Source organism: Chelonia mydas, chromosome 1 (genome assembly GCF_015237465.2).
Source record: "Chelonia mydas isolate rCheMyd1 chromosome 1, rCheMyd1.pri.v2, whole genome shotgun sequence".
NCBI classification, from domain to species: Eukaryota; Metazoa; Chordata; order Testudines; family Cheloniidae; genus Chelonia; species Chelonia mydas.
Window position 1 is genome coordinate 294,959,159 of NC_057849.1, and position 14,545 is coordinate 294,973,703.

A 14,545-nucleotide genomic window follows, 5' to 3' on the forward strand; every position below is an offset into this window, starting at 1 on the left:
ATCTATAAATACATATATGTTTATATACATATTTGTATTGGCTTCTTAAAATATACCCATCCCACGGCTGTGAACACGTCTATTTTTTATAATAATACACACTATCTTGACAATATTTTTCACCTCCTTCTTCTAAAACCTTTAACATTAACAACCAAACAAAATGGCTTAAAACATTTAATCTACACTTTTAGTTCTACTGTGTATGTGACAGAGGGTGAGTTTCTGTGCTGTCCCTCTGAGGTGCACCACAGAAATTGCAGCCCATGATGAGGGCTTTAAGCCACCCGATTCTTGGTTGTGGCTATGACTCATGACCTAGAAAGCCCCGAGAGGTCTGTAAGTTACGGCAGCCTGTCATGAGCTGCCTATGGGCAGCAGTACTGCCCAGAACTCTGAGTGCTATGCGCTGCAGCCCTGCCCCATCCTTCTGACTACTTGGCACACACTCTAGGTTGTGGCTTGGCAAAAGAGGCCTCAAACAGCTTGTAGCTGTCTTCTCAGTTCTTGCATTGGGAGAATCTCCTCCAGTCATCGGACCTGGGACTTTTAGAGCCCTTATGTGCTCCTCTGGCCTTTCTTGAAGTGGCCAGAGCAGGGGAGTGAATGTCACCCAGTTTTTTTCCCAGTTTAGATAAATCAATTGATGAATTTGGCCCAATTTGTCTCAGTCTTTAGCAGCCAATGCAATTGTTTTGTATTTACCTTTTTTTCATGTGACAACTAAGAAGAGAGAGTTTTTAGTAGCAATATGTGTACCTTTTCTAAACCTTGTTAGTAATCTGCAACCATTGAACCACTGAGTTATGACACTAAGTGGATATACATATAATATTGTTGATTTCTCCTCTTCTCAGCATTCCAATATGATCTTTTCTAAGTTATGACCATGTCATTTTCTTAAATGTATAGTATAAATTTTCTACTCAAATAGAGAAAAAGTAGCCTCTTGGGAAAGCCATGTCTCATCTCTAGCTCAGTTTGCCTGACTAAAATGGGGAGAACAGTGCTCACCTACTTCACATCTGTGCAGCGAGAGTCAGTTAGTTTTTGTACAAAGCTTTGAAGATGTTAAGTGCGAAGTAATATTACTTTGTGACCTTGAATGATATACAGATAGGTATGGAGGAAGGATTTAAGTCAGGCCATATCTTGACACTCTGTTTCACATGAAAGATTGAACTAATACTGCAAAGATCCAAAGGATAAAGCCCAGGTCTGCATGGCTCCAGGTGACCAAAGCTTCCAGGATGCCACAGCTGAGCTCGGATCAATATACTATAAACTAAGCACCAGAGGAAGTGCCGCCCACAAAAGACCCTGATTCACAGCACCCTCAGAACCTCTGACTGGTCCAGGGACACTAAACATGGAAGAAGTTTCAGGAAGCTATCTGTGCAACTTGGCAGTACCTGGCCTCCTGCTACAACAGCCCCCGTTCCTGTTCCCCACTGTGGACCCTGGCTCTGTTCTTCAGCTCTGACCCAGAGTTTGACTTCTGATCCCTGACACGGCGACAATTTCCAGCTACACTTCTTATTCCTGAAGATTCTGGTTCTGACCTTCGGTTTGACTCCTGCTTGACCCCCAGCTCCCTACTCCTCCTCTGAGCACTAGGTCCAACTCCTGGTCCTACCCACTCGGTGGAACAACCCACATCCTGGTCATAACACTTTTTAAAAAAAACTTTATTAGGGCAAGGATCAAAGATTTTTAAAAGATAGCACACATTTAAGAGGAAACTGAATCACTCTGTCAGGATTCTGCCCCAACTTGAAGAGCCCTTCCTGGATCTGCATCCAAGAGTCCGGATGCTCATACCCCAAAATAAATTTCATCTTTCCTTCGCCGTGTCCTGTTTCCTTGGTGTAATGTAATACATTACATAGTGTATTCATTTGTTAGCAATACTGAAGAATTAATCAAAGCTAATCATAAAGAACTGAAACATGCAAAATGATATGATGAATTCAAGCAAATTCTTTTTATGTGCTCATTATATGTATTGAACAGACGGCCTATGTAATAGGCTAAACAAAAAAAATCTGCTTAATTTGCCCAGTGTGGGTCAAATTCAGGGGCAAAGTGCAATTATGCAGAAGGGTCAGAAACTCAGCAAGTGACTCAAAACAACCTGATCTGCTGAAGTGTGCTAACGTTCACTTGCACTAAAAATCACACCACTGTTATAAGACACAGTTGGGCATACCTGCACATTCTGCTATGCTCTGGAAATGTTGCAAAGAGGTCCTTGTCACTAGCCTAAGTGAACACACTTTGGGGATTGACCAGCAATGCAGCTGGGAAATGCTGATTTTACAGCACTGCATTCAGCAGCGAGGTGTGATTTTTAAGGCAAATTCTGCCCTTACGTGAGTGCCCCACAATGATTTACCTCTCTGCTGGCTGCCCTGGGCCCCTAAAACATACTGCTTCGGTGGGTCGTATGACCACTCTTGTGGCTTCCTTTTGCTTCCCCGTCAGAAAATCATTTTTCTGCAGGGAAGCGAAGAAATCGGCGGGAGACAAATTCTGCACATGAGCAGTGATGCAGAATCCCCCCAGGAGTAAACTAAGCATAATACACAAGGAGTACTTGGCAATTTCAAAATAGATTGAATGCTGAAGTCATCTTTTGGGATTTTTACATATCCTTTAGCGCCAGCGCTGTACAAGAGAAAGTGCACAGAAAGTCAGTCACACCGGGCCCTGATTGTATTCAGCTAAATTAGCCAGGATCAGTGGGGAAAGATAATCCCACAAGCCAGAGTTTACATGCAGTTTGACTGAATAAATAGTTGTTCTGAGGTTTTCTGCAAATGCACACATTTATTAAAGGCAGGCAATAAGGTAGTTTCAATAACTCCCTTGAGTGTCTCAGAGTTACTATTCTGTATATCTCATCTCACTCAGATGGCACTATGGATGTGCATGTCATCACTTCCTTCTTTAAAGGAGGCCTTTCAATTGAGTAAACCTCAGCAGGCAGGGCCACACTAGAGAAGGAAAAGAAGAACAACCAGACTTCTTGTTCTGAAAGGTAACTAGTACAGTACTCCTGTTTCCATAATTGATGATAAAACTTGTGACATCCACTCAAAGGAAGACTGTTATTTCTGGAACTGGAGCACAAATACATAGTATTTTCCAGTGCAGAATTTTCACTGTTTCAAACTGAGCATAAAATTAGGAAAAAAGCAAAGTACAAAAATGGCACTTTGAATGCAGCTATGACAAATAAATCCTAAATTATCGCAACATATCTACTCAGAGGAAATTTAACCCCAGCACCTACACAGTAAAAATATATATTTAGGAATCCGAAAACACAGGGGGCTTTTAGTATTCAGTTTTGAACAAAACTCTCCATCACAGCTGATTAATAGAGAAACATGTGCTAGAAGATATAAACCTCAGTATATCTGATATTGAGTCAGAGTCTCTCTGTTTAAGGCCACCACATCATCTAGTCTGACCTGTATATTACTGGTCACCAACACCACTCAGCACCTGGGACACTAAACCCAACAATCTAAATTAGACCCAAGTGTTACAGCCCATAGGAGGCTAGACTGTTATGTGCCACAGGCAGAGAACAGGAGGGACGAAGTGCACCAGTGCCCGAGGTCCCTGCAGTGGCAGGGATATTGAGATCACAGTGACATACATGGCTAGATCTTCAGACCTTCTCCATCCCCTTTGTGCCACGAAGCAGTTCAAAGGGGATAGAAAGCTCAAGTAAGGAGCCAGCTAGGGATTTCCCCATATATATTAGGATTAAAGAGGCCTTTACTGACTGAAGTAAGAGGAATCCTTACTTTCCCAAAGAAAAACTGAAAAAAAACTCTAAAACTGTGGTATTGGTTCAGATAAGAAAAAAAGCTCTCCCCAGGAAACCAACAAGTCCAACGGCAGCGGTGCTGTTAGAGCGGAGATGAGACAGGAGGGCAGGGCTACTGTTATTCACATATTCGTTGTATTCCAGTAGTGCCTAGAAGCCCCAACTGAGACTGCCTCACCCTTCCACCCCCATGTGTTACATGCTGTATATCTGTTGATATTGTTCCCTTTGTTCAGGAACAGCTAGGAAAGAAATGACAAGACTAGAGAGAAGCGGATCAGTCTTGGTGAAGGGCCACATGCTGTCTGGCCCATATGCGAGTGAGCAGCATTAGGGAGGGCATAAGGAAGCCCACATAAAGCAGAAGGAATTGCGGTTCCTTCACTCAAGGGAATGGAGGAACTGCGAGGTGTCGATTCTGCCAGAGATGTATGTTGCCCCAAATGAGGTGCAAAGTGGGGTGGGACTGGTTCCATGTTGGGGAAGACTGCACCACAGAAAGGAGAAGCAGGCTCCTGCTGTGCACGAGGGAGATCAGGAGACAGAATGCTCACCATGTGCACGGTGTACTGGAACTCTACAGCCCCGTGTATTATGGGCTCTGCCTAACTGGCAACACTGAACCTTAAGTGTTCACAGTTCTTGGCATTTGCAGCAGTATTCAGGTCTTTCGATGATTCCGCGAATAAATAAGATATGTTGTTGTTTGAAGAGTCCAGGTTTGATTCAAGGACAAGGGGATGCAAATGAATAAATGCTAATTTTACCCCTGTGGAGAATTCACTCCTGAAGCAGAGCAGGCGCTGCACAACCCTTCTCCCTCAGATACTCACCATGCCATGCCAGCATAAAGTTCAGTTTCAGGCTCTAAATGAGACTCGTCAGCGGAGACTGTTTGGAGGACAGCAAATTGCTATCGCCCTGCATGTGGGCTGCACAAGGATTGCAGCCAGTTTACCTTGATACATCTCCTACTATGCATGTTTTCCACCACTAGGGCTTCATGTCCTGAAGTCAGTGGAACTGGGCAACGTAACTAGACCTTCACAGTAAATAAAGAAAAACATGCCGTACTAAAAGACAAGAGAAACAAACTATCTGCCTGCAAAAAAATGTAAAGTGAAAGGTGAGTACATGACTCCCATACCAAAAAAACAGCACATGGACACTCTCTTTATAAGATATATCTTTCCTTTTCTCCCACAAGGCCTTCTGTGATATCAACCAACATTTTCCTTTCTCTGCAAGGTTATTTAAATCATGGCAAACAGGGGAAGACAATCACAGGGTAGGAAGACAAATGTTCCACCATCCCTTCTTGTACTGAACCTAATCCTCAAGTTCCCTTGTCAGATGAGATGTAACATTCATATTGCGGTGTTTGTCCTGGTCAAATCTTAACTTACTTAAAATAACATTCTGCATATCTATATATCTCACCCAATTTCAAGTAGATGCTGTATTCTTCAAGTGCTATTTTAGACTGCTATGCAAAGTGGCCAAGATTGATCTTAGTGGTAGCTGTGCTTGTGTGTCTAGCAAAGGGACCTGCTGTGTATAGGTATCCTGAAGGACACAAAGGTCTTACTACTCCTTAGGAAAGCTTCAGAACTTTATTTCAGCCTGACTGATCCTCAGGACAGTCACAGTGATGTGGTGGCAGCTGTGGCAAAAGCCACTCCCAGATCAGGTCCTAAGAAGCCCCCAGAGAGGCTCTTCTCTGGTTCTCTGCAGATCCCTGTCCCTTTCCCTCTCCCACCAAAAGACTACAAAGACTACGGCAGTCCTGGGGATTCAGTAACTCCCTGCGTGTTTTGAGTGGGGGCTCAGTTGGAGTCATTCAAAGAGGTTTGTGGTAAGGGGAAATAAGGGAGGGTAGAAAGGTCGGAAGGAAAGCTCGGCTGACAACCTATGGCAATTGGCCTTTGGGGGAATGGTATTTTTCTGACCAATGGACCTTGTCATTCCCACCTTACTGCTCAAAGTCAGAATCAGTCCTTTTTCTGGTTGATCTGCAATTCAGCTGATGAGACTTCACCTAGAGTCAACAACCTGTGCATCCCACTTAAATTAAAAGGTCAGGGAGCAGAGGAGAGGCAGGGCTGCTGTTGAGGAGAAACTGAAGGAAGCAGGCATGAGTTCTCTCACTATATGCACCCAAAGCAATTCCCTGCTGTATACTATGGAGTCCTGGTTGGTTGCCTCACCCACAAAGGCCAGAATTTTGAAAAGAGATTGCTCCCAACATGCACCCAAAGTGATGAGCTCCTTTGAAAATCCAGCCAGTTACCATGGTCTCTAAATGGGAGTGGAACACTTTTGAAAATCTGCTCCAAAATGCATGTGTTAGGATTTGGCCCACAGTTTGTATGCAAGTATAAAATCTATAAAGTATATAAGGTATAAAAAGCTGTAATGTGATATTTTGTGACACTTATGTTTCCACTGCCTCAAAAAAGTACCATCCTGTAAGAGGGTGCAGGAGTCCAACCTAGTACCAGGTGAGTAAAGGGATAACTCCAGGTCAGATACCCCTCTCCTGGCACAATTGCTTAACTTAAGGACAATAAAAGAATGGCTACTTAGGAGAAACAGGGAAGATTACCTTTGCAGGGGTGGGAGGCAAGGCCTGTGAGTGAAAGCTTGTGCTTGAACACCATGGTGAAGAGGTTTCTGGTTTTCTGTCTGACTGCTTTACTTTCTTGGTATAAGCACTGAATCTTGAGGAAGAGACTTTGGTATCTGCAACTGTTTAATTTTCTGCTCAGTTGTTCCAGCAGTTAACATGCCCCTACGGCACAGCTGCTGCAGGAGGCATAGGGATATCTGTTCTAATTCAATGAATATTGCTTTAAAACACTTAAGTAGCTTTTAAGAAGAGGATAAAGAGGCACTTTTGAGAACTAGACAAACTCTAAAAGCTTTCATTGAGCTACATTTATCATTAGACTTATAGTGTCTAACAGGTAAATAAATAAATAAATAAATAATGTAGAAAGAAAACTAATCCATAGTGTATCAACAGCATTTTAATAAATATAAACTTACAAGACAAGCAAGGCATCCTTTTTACCAATTCTGATGTGATGGAGAAGCTTATTTCTAACCTCTGAGAAGTTCAGAAACACAATGGTGACTATACTCTGAAGAGCATCTTTGTAAAATGGCATCATGGAGTTCTGGGTTTGTTCCTGCTCAGTTAACTCAAAATAGAATATGAAAGCCAAAGTAGTGTTCAGTTCTGTGAATGAGTCATGCCAACAGAAACCACTTCAGTATCATAGAGTGGTATTGGCTTGGGAGCATGAACTGGAGTAAAAAGTAGCAGTACTTTATCGGTAAAGTAAAGTCTGGGGGAATTTATCTGTTCAGCAAAATTGTGCCTTTCATACTACACACATACTTAGCTGACCATAAACACACTCACAGATTTCTTTCCTCATTTTAAAACTTGTAGTTGCATAGAATAGATCTGAACTGGTAATCTAGCTATCTCACGAGTATCCAATCATTTCATAAACATTTCTGTTATTCTCAACCATCTATCTCCTCTCTCCCACACTGGGAAACACACAGCACTAGTGCCAAGGATATCTCAGACATTTCACAAACAGTGTAATGAGGAATGAAAGAAAGTGAAATTTCCTTAGCCCCTTTACCATTTGATAAACTCAGCATTGCTAGAAAATACACTGCGTAAACATTTCTTATCACTTTATTAATCATCCACTTAACTTCTGTTTGCATTTTCATTGCATCCTCATTTACATGCCCACTAGCCTCTGCTGATCTTTTACCAATACCTTCTCTCCTGCTATAACAAGTACCATGGAAATTAGAAATAAAGTCTTCAGTTTCATTTCCATGTGAATAAAGCACAATATTACAGTAGCATTGTTATAGCATTGGTCCAGAACTGACTCACAGGAGTGCCATCTAAGCATCACTCCTTGAAGCTCAACACTACTTCCTGAAGTACCTGGTTTTCACAAGTGGTCTCTCATTTAGCTCCTGGCTAGACTGAACTGTGCTTAGTTTAGAGCCCAAGATGACATGGCAGTAGTTTGATCCAAAATAGTTTTTCAAAACCTGCAAAGCCTAAAGCTAAAATTAAGTGTACTTTGTCCACTTAGTTCTTTTATTTAGTCTTTTACATAAGTATGAGATATAAAAAACCCTAATAGATTAGTAAAAGATGACTTAATGCCTGAATCAAATTGCATTTTTCCAGTAACATCCCTTAATAATAAGACAGTTTTCAGGATTCTCCCAACAACTTATATTAAATTCATTTTTCTATAACATCCTGCATTGCCTCTTGATCCTTTCACAAAACACAATAATAGACTTATGTGGGGACAAAATAATATGATTTCTGATCTTTTGCTAATTATTCTCGGGATTTATATTAATAGCTGTGAACAATCAAACTGCCTTTATTGTCCTTGTTGTCTAGCCAAACTGTCCCTGCTGTATTCACTTAAATATTTATATTGGCTCCTTTGATAGTCTTAGCTAAAGGGATATAGGGGTCCGATTCCCATTAAAACACAATGGTGCTTGGGCTCCTAACTCACTTAGACACTGTGGGAAAACCCCAGCCACAATTTCTTTCTGAGAATTAGTATTTCTCCTTTTTAATACTTCACTTTGCTTCTTTCCTTGCTAAACACTGTATTCTGACATTTTGATATTTATTCATGTTTCAACTACGACAATTAATAACACACACAATTATTTGAATAATATGTAACTCCATTTTTGCCATTTTACTAGGTAATATATGCTCAGAACACATTATCTATGCAAACACACCCACAAATACATACCAATTTTGTAGGTTTCAGAGTAGCAGCCGGGTTAGTCTGCATTCGCAAAAAGAAAAGGAGGACTTGTGGCACCTTAGCCACAAGTACTCCTTTTCTTTTTACAAATTTTGTAGTTCTTTTGTAATTACTTTGTTACTAACTTTTGTATATACGTATTGTCTAATTCATCTAAGAAGCTGGCTCTTGTTATTTATCTTTTTGTATCACTTGTTCTCACCACTAATAATGATGTGGGCTACCCTGTGGTGAGAAAAGTGGCCCCAAATATTTAATACTTTTACAACAAATGCAGAACATTGCCAAAAGATAAACTAACATACATATGCTTGTTAAAATTACTATGTTAGCTTTACATTTATGTTGCTGCAGTTCACACAACAGGATTTAAATCTTTCCACTTCAGCCTGAAAAATCACACACCTAGAAGCATGTTCACACATTACTCTTAGTTTAAGATACTGTTTTTGCCAGGAAAGATTTTTTAAGACTTCCCTCTCTCCACTCATTTTGGACAGCATTCTTCCCTAATTTTTCACAATCGTCATCATACTGCAATAGCTTTATCTACACCCAGGAGGCAAGTGAGCACTACCTAAAACTGCTTTGTGATTCAGCATTCAGGTGGCTTTTAAGATCCAAGCAAGCAACACAGTCCCTTCCCTAGAAGCTTTGTGTGTGTCACCTCTACAATACACCCAGTTCAAAAAGAATGATAAAACGTGTTCTAAATTCTGTCTTTTATGTGGGAGATCAACCAAAAAAGACAGCTTACAATAGTAATAGAAAAACAACACTATTGAGCAATAATCTTGCCGCCCAAATCTGAAATATTAATAGTTATCGGTTTAAGAAAATTCATTTGCTGGTGGATTCGTTAATTTCCTTCATATGTCTCAAGGGAACTTTTTGCAAGTAATCAAACACAACCTGTTCTTTGAGCCAGGGGCCCATACGTGTGGGTAGAGAGTCTGGCACTATGAGCCTCTGATTCTGATTGGAGCCTACAAGTGCTACTGCGACACTGTTAAATAATAATGTAATTTCAGAGGCAATGTTATTTATCTGAAGAAATATAATACATGGCATTTCTGTTGCCTTTTTTTTTTTAAACGCAATACAGATGGCACTAACTAGCTCCTCAGCAATTCATATCACATAGCTTTCAGATTTATTAAATTATCTGTTAGGTCTTTCAGTACCTGTAATTCAGAAAAAATATTTCTATGTAAAAAATTTTGGATACGTCTTTACAAGTTATTTGCATTTCACTTGAGCCCATTTCCTCCAAAACACAGAAGTTCAACACTTAAATATACAAAAATATTTAGAAATGATTCAAACATTTAAAGCATTTCCTGTACTGGAAAATTTGGTTTAATAAGCAAGAATTGTATAAACTGGTTGTACTCTTGTACCTCAGAATGATGGTTGCTATATTGTACTTCTAGATTAATTATAAAGACATCACAAACATTTTACAATTTGTATGTTGTGTGCAAATGTAAAGATTCTATATGCTTTTTAATCCCGTATTTCTTGTCAAGAATACGTAGTTCCAGCAAATTAAGTCACTATAAATAGATCTCAGAGGATGTAAACTGTCAGACAGCATGGAGTATTCTGAAGGACAATACGGACAGATTTGTTTCTGTACTGTATGACAGACACGACTTTTAGCCAAGATTTAGCACTTTAATCATCTCAATCATTTACAGAACAGTCTGGGAGTGGATCCTTCTATCTCACATCCCAGATACATTTGCAAACAATAGTCAAATAAAAAGTGTAATAGTAAATGCACAAAAATTGGAATAAATATCAATGAAACTCCACTGTCATTTTCCTGCCAGGACCACTAATGAAATAGATCACTTTATTTTTATGGACTAAGCTTGGTTACTGTACAGCCCCTCCCCATGATGCAGTCATCTACAGAAGATACAAATTGGTCACCAATATATACTCCTATATAAACTGCAATATGCAAAAAGTATAAAACATTCACTCACAATAATAGTCATTTTAAAAAAATCATATTAGTAGGATACATTCAGCAACAACCATTTGAGAAACCTGACTCTGCATTCCAGTACAGAGATCTGTGTCGGTGTCACCACATAACCCTGCCTCAGCACACTCCAGTTTCTTCAATCAAACCGACAGAAAAAAATACTCTGTTTACCTGAGAAGGTGAGTTCCTTCATGTCCTTTTGTTCATAATAACTATTCCAAGTTTATATTTTTGAAAATACAATGATGGCTGCACCAATAGAATTCACAGATCCTCTCCTGCGGCAGAAAGCAAATTAAAAAAAAAAAAAAAAAGACTTCAAGCTGTGACCTCAGAGCAAAGCACAGCCGTTAGCATCCCTCAGCCAACCTTCTGTAGAAAACAGGTTAGACAGCAGGAAAACTGGCTCTGTACATGGCTGCAATGCTTTCAAATCAAGCATTATGTGCTGTAAACTCAGGGATTTATATCTTCTTAAATAGGCCGTCCCACTCGATGCTGCCTGTGTGCATGAAAATATGAAGCGTTTGACTGCAGTTACTTTATGCAAAAAACTATCCCAGTCATCTTCACCATCTCTGTCACTGTGCTTTGAGACTAAAGAATGAGCACAGAATGCATAATTTATGCATTAAAATCTTCTAGGCACTTCCTGCAGCCACGGTTACATCCAGTAATGGAATATTGATCAGCTCATCATTAAAACAATTGAGGCTAGGCAACTGGTTTACTGCAACAAACAATATTCCAACCAAAATCAGATGCAGGCACACACTTTCCACCCCAGCAGCACTCAAGCATAATCCCAATGTACATGGCATGGCATTTACATACTGCAGAGTATGGGACCTGCATTTCTTCACCCTTCATAAAATGCTGCATCATCTGTTCTTTTATTCAAAGTGTACATTCTCTGCAGTCATTTGTTTTATACTCTAAATAATATAAGAAGCAAACCACTAAATGTACACAGCTGCTACAACACTAAAGCTTAATTTTACTTTCTATACTACTATGAATGGTCCATATGTATCAGAATGTTCATAAAAGGAGCAATCTCGAACTGAAATCCTGTTTTTACACATATATTACATGCACGCTATATAAATCTGTACACATGTATCATTTTGTCTAGAATATCATAGTTCACATGGTAATTTATTTTTGGCAGTTTGATTAAAACTGCAGTACAGAGCAGCATCCTAATGGTTCCACCCTTACCCAGAGATCGGAACATTGTGAAGTCTTTCCAGCACGCTCCCTGTTCTTCCATTCCAGCGACCTCAACAAAAAGCTCCCAGCACAGTTTACCAGCTTTCTTTCTTCCAATCTTAAGCAAAAGTAATTGCCTTTCAGAATAAAGCTCCTTCCATGTAAGAAACTTACAGGTTGCCAGCATCTCAAAAACAAACGTTCCGAAGATTACTAAGAGCCACACCAATGGTTTCTTGGGGGGTAGGGGAGGGAAGGGGTGAAAAACAGCTGTAGCAAACCCTTCATAGGGATCACTACAGACCTTTCACATATCCATAGAAAGCTGAGAACCCCATTGGCCAAATTCTATTCTTGTTTACGGCAGTGCAAATTTCATGTAACTCCAATGAGTTCAGTTTCTTTGGTGTAGAATAGCAGTTTTTGGTACAATATCCGTAACCCAGACTGACACACAAAGTAATTAGATAGAGCTTGTGAGGTATGCGTGGAGGGATTTCATAACTCACTTCAAACCAGAGCATGAGCCTGTCCATACACAAAATATGGGCTAGGTTTTGCTTTCATTTGACCAATGTAACCCCATTAATATCAATAGGATTGCACAAATTCTATGATTCTATGAAATGTAACTGAGAGCAGACCTTGAGTCTGTAAGTCTTTCTTACACACTCATGAGGGCTATGGAGATTCGGATATCAAACTTGTCAACCTTCCACCCCACCCCCCCCAGCCAAAAAATCCAGTTCAGGATGTTAAGTTATGTGTCCTCCTTGATGATGTATATGATAGGCCACTGTCACCTCCAACAGACCTGGAAACCAGGGGGGGGTTTTGCCCAAATGAAATGCAAAATGAGGTCTGTGACTACAGATCTTAGTGCTCATTTATGACCCTTCCTATTAAGGCACGCCCTGGGTACCATAAACCATCACTGCAGAGACAAAACCCAAAAGCTCATTCTTATACTTCCCATCAAAACCAATATAATTTGGACTTTTGGATGGGAAAGAATGACAGTTTCATCTGAGTTGTAACTAAGAGAGCTCACAGAGTGGTCACCATTAAAATGTCTTTGATAGCTTCTATTATATTTAACCCAACTGTGACTGGGAATACATGGGGCCTTTTTAAGTAATTTATAATAAAAGATTGTAACTGATTTTATAGATAGGTGGGCAGAACTCCAGGACAGATATGTTGTTTCAGACAGATTCCTTCCAGAATTCCAACCTTGATCACTCAGTCATACAGATAGGAGAATGATTACACTCTCCAGTTCAATGTAGGAACCACCAAACATTCTACAAAAATAAAGCCAGACCAAACAGCAATACCTTGAACTGAAGTAAATTTCCCTAATAGAAATCTGAGTTGGATTACATGACCAGAATGCATCCCTGTATCAGAAAATACCAAGAATAAACCTCTTTCTCTCTTTGTCCCAGTACAGTCTTGACAAAATTTCTTCCAAGTGGTACTACAATGGGTCTGTCCAATATTTTGTGGAATTCCACTGTCTGTGTACGGGTTTCAGAGTAGCAGCCATGTTAGTCTGTATTCGCAAAAAGAAAAGGAGTACTTGTGGCACCTTAGAGGCTAACCAATTTATTTGAGCATAAGCTTTCTGTGTAATTTTTATGTGTCTCTGTAATTTTTATGTGACCCAAGAACCCCCTAATGCCAACTGGCAATGAGGTACAGACCTTACGAGTCTGGTGTATACATTCTGGTTCACCAAATAATGTCCTAGAAGGTCTCAAATGAAAGCCAGTCACACTGGTCATAAATATTATTGTGAAATATACATACAGATACCATGTAAGGAGCTACATATAAAAACTGAAAATATGTTTTTAAAGTCTGTATCAAGGTATTAGTCATCTGCAAGGATACGATTCTGTCATATATGGAACATACCAACAGCCATACTAGGTCAGACCAAAGGTCCATCTAGCCCAGTATCTTGTCTTCCAACAGTGGCCTCTGCCAGGTGCCCCAGAGGGAATGAACAGAACAGATCATCATCAAGAGATCCACCCCGTCGCCCATTCCCAGCTTCTGGCCAAACAGTGGCTAGGGAAACCATCCCTGCCCTCCCTGGCTACTAGCCATTAATGGACCTATCCCTATACTCCAAATTATCCAGTTCTTTTTTGAACCCTGATATAGTCTTGGTCTTCACAACATCCTCTAGAAGGAGTTCCACAGGTTGACTATGCGTTGTGTGAAGAAATTTCCTTTTGTCTCTTTTAAACTTGATGCCTATTAATTTAATTTGGTGACCCCTAGTTCTTGTGTTATGAGAAGGAGTAAATACCACTTCTTTATTTACTTTCTCCACACCAGTCATAATTTTATAGAGCTCTATCATATTCCCCCCTTAGTCATCACTTTTCCAAGCTGAAAAGTCCCAGTCCTTTTAGTCTCTTCCCATATGGAAGCTGTCCCATACCCCTAAATATTTTCATTGCCCTTTTCTGAACTTTTTCCAATTCCAATATATCTTTTTGAGATGGGGTGACCACATCTGCATGCAGTATTCAAGATTTGGGTGCATCATAGATTTATAAAGAGGCAATATGATATTCTCTGTCTTCTTATCTATCCATTTCTTGATGATTCCCCACATTCTGTTAGCTTTTTTGATAG

The 14,545-nt window shown here is 40.1% G+C and overlaps 1 protein-coding gene across 7 annotated transcripts in view; it reads right to left on the reverse strand.

The window, feature by feature from the left end:
- CNTN1 (contactin 1) overlaps nt 1-14,545 on the reverse strand; it is a 421,087-nt gene that overhangs the window by 244,187 nt on the left and 162,355 nt on the right. For 3 of the 7 annotated variants that reach the window (XM_043549232.1, XM_043549223.1, XM_043549226.1), the window contains one exon: nt 10,853-10,959. The exons of the other annotated variants lie outside the window; for them this stretch is intronic. The gene's annotated coding sequence lies outside the window, so the exon portion shown is untranslated. The remainder of the gene's footprint in view (nt 1-10,852; nt 10,960-14,545) is intronic. 7 annotated transcript variants of the gene reach the window in all.